This window comes from Parasteatoda tepidariorum, chromosome 9 (assembly GCF_043381705.1).
Source record: "Parasteatoda tepidariorum isolate YZ-2023 chromosome 9, CAS_Ptep_4.0, whole genome shotgun sequence".
Taxonomy (NCBI): Eukaryota; Metazoa; Arthropoda; class Arachnida; order Araneae; family Theridiidae; genus Parasteatoda; species Parasteatoda tepidariorum.
Window position 1 is genome coordinate 10,962,269 of NC_092212.1, and position 6,000 is coordinate 10,968,268.

Consider the following 6,000-nt stretch of genomic DNA (forward strand, 5'->3'; position numbering starts at 1 on the left):
TTTTAGTTTTCATCTTTAAAATAGATTGCAAGATGATTGCTTTTTTCACGTAAAACCAAGAGAAAATTTCATCTTATCGAAAATTTGACTTGCCATTATTCTTTTTGTTGGTGGATTCGTAGATTACTATCGTATAAGAATTTTTCCTCTCTTGAGTTTTATAAAGGATTAAAATGTTTCAATGCTTAAACATCTTTGGCAATAAACTTACCTTCGACTCAAACTCTAACAGCAAATAATAAAAATAAAGAACTTTGTACATTTGAAACGAATGTTATTCATTAGAATGTGTGCATCTGCAACAATGCACCAATGCAAATCAATCTTTAAGAAAAAGATGTATTTACTCATTACTCTCGGGTGTTGTCTCTTTCACTCTCTTGGACTTCTTCTGAGCAGTTGGTGATTGTGCATGGATTGCAATAAAAATAAATGGTTGTTGCCTCTATGGTTGCTGTCACTTTATTTTTTAATTTATTTATACTTTTTTTCAGTTGAAAAAAACGATTAACTTAATGCTAAAAAAATGGAATTAAATGGAGGACGAACTGAGTAATGGAGACTTATTTTACTGAAATTTAGTGAATAATTTTAGCGATATTCGAGTTAGAAAAAAATTTACAGTAATTTGTTAGCATTATTATAAATTGTGATTTGAATTTAGGTCACTTCATAATTTTTGTTTTATACAGCTCGATTATGAAGTTTTGAAAACTTCAAAATGTTTGCCTTTAATCATACTAAGTCCTAAACTAAAGCTTTCTTTTTTTCACTGTAATCCAACTAAACTTTGATCTTAATGGAAACTAAATTGAATTTTTTGAAACTACTTGTAAAATTAATGGAACACAGCAAATTAATCAGCAAAATGGAATTAATCAGCAATTTGCATGGAAAAAATTTCCTTATTGGCAATTATTTATCAATTGAGTAAATGTGTTTATTTTTCAGTTCATTAATGTGGAAAGAATAAGTAAGTTTACTAATGCGTGAATTACTCTTAGGATAAGTTTACCTAATGCAGTCCCTTAGCTCTATCCTAGTATCCCAATATTAATTTTCGCAATATTTTAGCTTCTTCTTTTAATAATAAATACCATGGGGTTATTTTGGGGTAAAATAAATTGGTGCACCCAAAACTTTTTTTTTCTTATTTCTAAAAGTATGAAGATGTTCTGACCTTAAAAGAATTAGCAAGTTGTTTTTTATACTAAGGGATCTGACTTAAATAGTAAAATGTGGCAAACACCAAAGAGAAAAAATATTTGACACTAAAGTATCAAAATGAAAAAGTTGCTGAATTTTAAAAATAACTTTTGAGTTTCTGCAAAATATTGCCGACATCTGCAAATTTTCCATTGCAAAAAAAAAAACTTTTTAAAAACTACTATTTTTAATTGATGTGTTAACATGTTTTAAGAATGTTAAGAAATTTTAACAATCTTATTTATATTTAAATTTTAACCTTATATTTACTCATTTAGTATTTAAACTTAATAAGACAAAAACCAAAGCAACAACAATTATATGTTTTATGATTTTTACATAATGTTTAAAATACATTTAACAGAGTTTTTTAAAACCTAAGAAACAAAATAACTAATTGGAAGAAAAAAGAATATTATTTATGCCTTTGAAAATATTTTGTCGTGTCCCTCTTTACTAAGTTAGACTGACTTTTTGTAACAAAAAAATTTAACAAACTGTGTTCTACTTTTGGCTATTTTGATTAATGTTTTAAATATTTATTCTAGTCTGTAGTTTTATGTTTTGTTGTTGATTGTGTACTTTTTTTTATAAAAAAAAAAAATTTCTTTTGTCTAGTTTGTTAATGTAACCTTTTGTAATGACATGCATTGTATTTGATGGGTGTTTAATGAAAATCGCCATTGAATTTTTCTTTTTTATTAGGAGGCGCAAGAAAAGCATATCTAGTAAATAAATATATTTTTTCTGAATTTTAATATTTTTGATTGTTTATTGACACTGTGATTTACTCTTTGTTATGTATTAAGAAATATTTAGATTAAGGCATGGCTCGAAAAAAACTCAGAAATTTTTCCCGTCCCAGAGGACGGCTTGTCCAACAATGTACCCGTCCTCCTTTGAAACTAACCCGTAGCTTCTAAATAAATAAAAATATAATTTTCCCTTATTTATTACAAACATTTATATAAATTGCACAATGAATTAATAGTTACTGGGATTACATTATACAGTAATAAAAGAAATACTGGGTTACTAATAGTTACCTAGTATTTCTTTTATGAAATAATTTAAATGACAAAGATCAAGTTATCTGGAATGTCAATTTATCCGAGGGTACTGCGTTATTTAAATGAATCAAATATGACGTTTGCCAGTTTCACAAACAAGCCAATGATTTACAGAGGTTTCTGCACAGAAATCTGAAACGGTTTTCCATTAGGTAGATTTTCATAATTGCGTTTAACGCTTCTTGTTTATCAATTCCACCATGCGCAGTATGTTGCTGTGTGGGTCATTTTGCTGCATTAGGTCTTTATAAATAGCTTGGGGTTCTGAGGGCTGAAGTTTTCTGGTGTTTAGCGATGTTATGTATCTTAAATTTTAATGACACCCATTCTTGAGAAAAGTTTTCTTTATCTACTCCTTCAAAAAAGATTGTAAGATAACAAAAATTGAAAATGTATCTCGAACATTAAGGGGAAAATGGCCGTCCATGCGGACGTCGGATTCGAGAAATTTGTTGTCCGCTGGGAATTTTTGACAGCAGTGGACGGGTGGTTTTTCGAGCCCTGAATTAAGGTGAACCAAAAAAATTGAAGCATCATTTAAACAACATTCCCTGCATGCTCACAAACATTCACAATTTCCCCACGAATTTTTTATGCCAACAATAAAAGTGCAATGTTAATTATATTTTAACAATTTTTAAAAAAATGAGTGCAGTGTTATTTATAATTTTTGTTTAAAAAATTGTTTGCCTTCGGGAAAATAGTTTTTTATTATATACTGTAATTTCAGATGCATTCCATTCTTATTTCTGGTAAAAATGTTTCCTGCTTATGTTAAAATTAAATACTTCAACTATTAAATTCATGAATGCCTATTTAACCTAACTTTGAGTTTCATAATAAAATCTAAACTTTAATTATTTGAATTATACTTATAAATATGTATGACAAATTTTTTCATTCATCATAATTTTAAATTATAACTTAGTCGACGAATTTTCTTCTTTTCTATCAGCACTACAGCCCAGTGCAGGCTAGGACTTTTTCAGATGTCTTATAGGCAATACAATTAATGCAAGTGTTTCCCACTATTCACTCCCAAATCCTTCTCTACGCTGTCCAGTTACCTCATAAGGTGGTCTACCTCTTCTTGCACCCTCGATCGTTGAGAATGTCACTTTTTTTACTAGATCGAGATCTTCACGTCAAAGAATGTGTCCTAGCCATCTGAATCTTCCTATAAAACTTAACTCAGAAAATTTTATTTTGCTTATATTTTTTGTATATTTCAAAATTATGTAAACTTTTTAAAATGTTATTTACTTTAATGGTTTCCTATAATTGACCAAAGAATCTTTCTTTCAAAAATAAGCAATCTATTTTCCTCAAATTTATCCTAAGAAGGTTGGCCATGGAGCTAACTTCCTCACCCCAGAAAACACTCCTAGTTCAGAAATCTCGGAAGCAAAATCCGCTCAGCATATATGAAGACAATTTCTAGTTGTCCTATTATTAAATAAAATTTACTATAAAATAAATTAATTAAGATAATTGCTATACTATCTTTTAACCTTGCTGTTGGCTGGGAAAGATATTTGGGGTAATGTTATTCTGAAACCTTAAAGCGGGCTATTGGAGAAAATATCCATCCTTAATAAAGGTGCAAAATATTTAAATCTCAGAAGTAACATATTCTGTAGTCTCAATGGGTCAAAAATTATATAAATTTAGCTAAAATGCTGTAGAATTAATATATTTTAAAAATCATGGTTTTCGTACATCAGCTTGCATTCGCGCTTAAAAAGTAACCTATTTTTAGCAATAATATATTCATTACACTTTCTTCGTTTTAATACAATTTAACTTAGTTGCTGTTGAAGCTATGTAATTATAAAACGTTGTACGGATATTATTCTTTTCTTAAGAAACAACTACTTTTAAACATGACTATAAGCCGATCAACAAAGTCTAAGACTTTTTTAATTTAAGCATTTTTTTTATTTCAAATTTTGGCCCTTTGAGANTAATTTAAGCATTTTTTTTTTTTTTTTTCAAATTTTGGTCCTTTGAGCTATTTATATGTATTCAAAATGAAGATAAAACAAAGGAAAATTACAGACATATGAAAAAAAGGGGAAAACGAAAAATAATAATGAAAATAACAGAAAACTTGAAAAAAAATAATAATAAAAAGGATTAAAAAAAAATTTAAAATCTGGAAAATAAAAGATATCTTTTATTTTCCAGATTTTTAAAAAAAAAAGAAAATTATCCTTTTTTTCGGATTTTTATTATTATTTTTTTTTTTCAGTTTTTTGATATTTTTATTATTATCATTTTTTTTTTCAGTTTTTTGAGCTGATAAAAAGATTATATCTTTTATTTTCCAGATTTTTTAAAAAAAAAATTATCCTTTTTTTCGGATTTTTATTATTATCATTTTGTTTCAGTTTTTTGATATTTTTATTCTTATTATTAGTTTTCTTTTTCCCCCTTTTTTCATATGTCTGTAATTTTCCTTTGTTTTATCTTCATTTTGAACTTATTTTATGAGTTCTATTTACTTGCAATAAATGAAACTTATTGTTTTTCTTAATTTTCTTCATTTTTTTGTATTTATTTATTTTGCTTTATATATATATTTCCCTTTATGGATAATAACAGGGCGATATCATTAAAAAAAAATTTATAGATTATTCTAACTAGGGGGCTCAATGTTAATATTTATGTTGACTATAGATAAACATTGTGAGAACTATTAAAGCATCACGCATTGGGTGGCTGGGCCACCTCTTCAGAAATTCTGATGCCGTCCTTGCCAAAGAAGTGACTTTTTCCACAATTGAAGGGACGAGACGTAGGGGACGACCACATACAAGATGGATAGACGACGTTGAAAAGGACCTCATGCTATTGGGAGTCAACCGATGGCGGGCCGTCGCACCAGACAGGGCCAGATGGAGGAAAATCTGCGAGTCAGGCTTGGCCTGTGAAAGGCTGTTGCGCTTATGAAGAAGAAGAAGATAATTTAAAACTCTCCTCCAGATTATTCTCTTTTAGATGCATTTTTAAAGTTACCTTCAGTATTTGGCAAAACGCCCATATTTTCATTTGAGAGGAAAGGCAAAATTCTATGACTTAAAGTATAAAATCCAAATGAAGGGAACAAATATCAATCAACACCAATATCTTGCTTTTTTTCTTCCTACGCCGCTTTATCTATTGGTTGTATCTCTATCTGTAATTATGCTGGTTAGCGAGGTGAAATGATGAAACGAAGCCATCTGACAACGATTTCACAAAATTCCTTGGATTGGTGAGTGATAGCGAGCAGGGTTTGTGTGGACTCTTAATATATTGAAAATAAAGCATGAAAGCAAAATATTTAATAATTACTTTGCAAAATGTGCAAGCAAGGCGAATAATAGATAACGAATAAAAACTGGCGTGGAGTTGGTGAGCGACAGAAGACATTAAATCCTAGGAGTGGAGACCATATGGATGGGTGATCGTGTAAAGCTAAGGGTGGCGGCGCTAGTGGTAAAATTGCTCTTTCCAGACTTCCGGGTTACTGCTTCCGATATATTTTTACGCCGCAGATTGAGAAAACGCGCCATCATATTATTGCATCATATCTTTTGCAGTATTTCACATGTACCGAGTTCTTTCTTTCAGCCTTTAAACTTCAGCATTATCATACTAATATTATAATCATTAGAATATTTTCTAATTAGGCTAACTTAAAAAGATATTTTTGGCGACTAAAGGCTACAATTTTCAACAG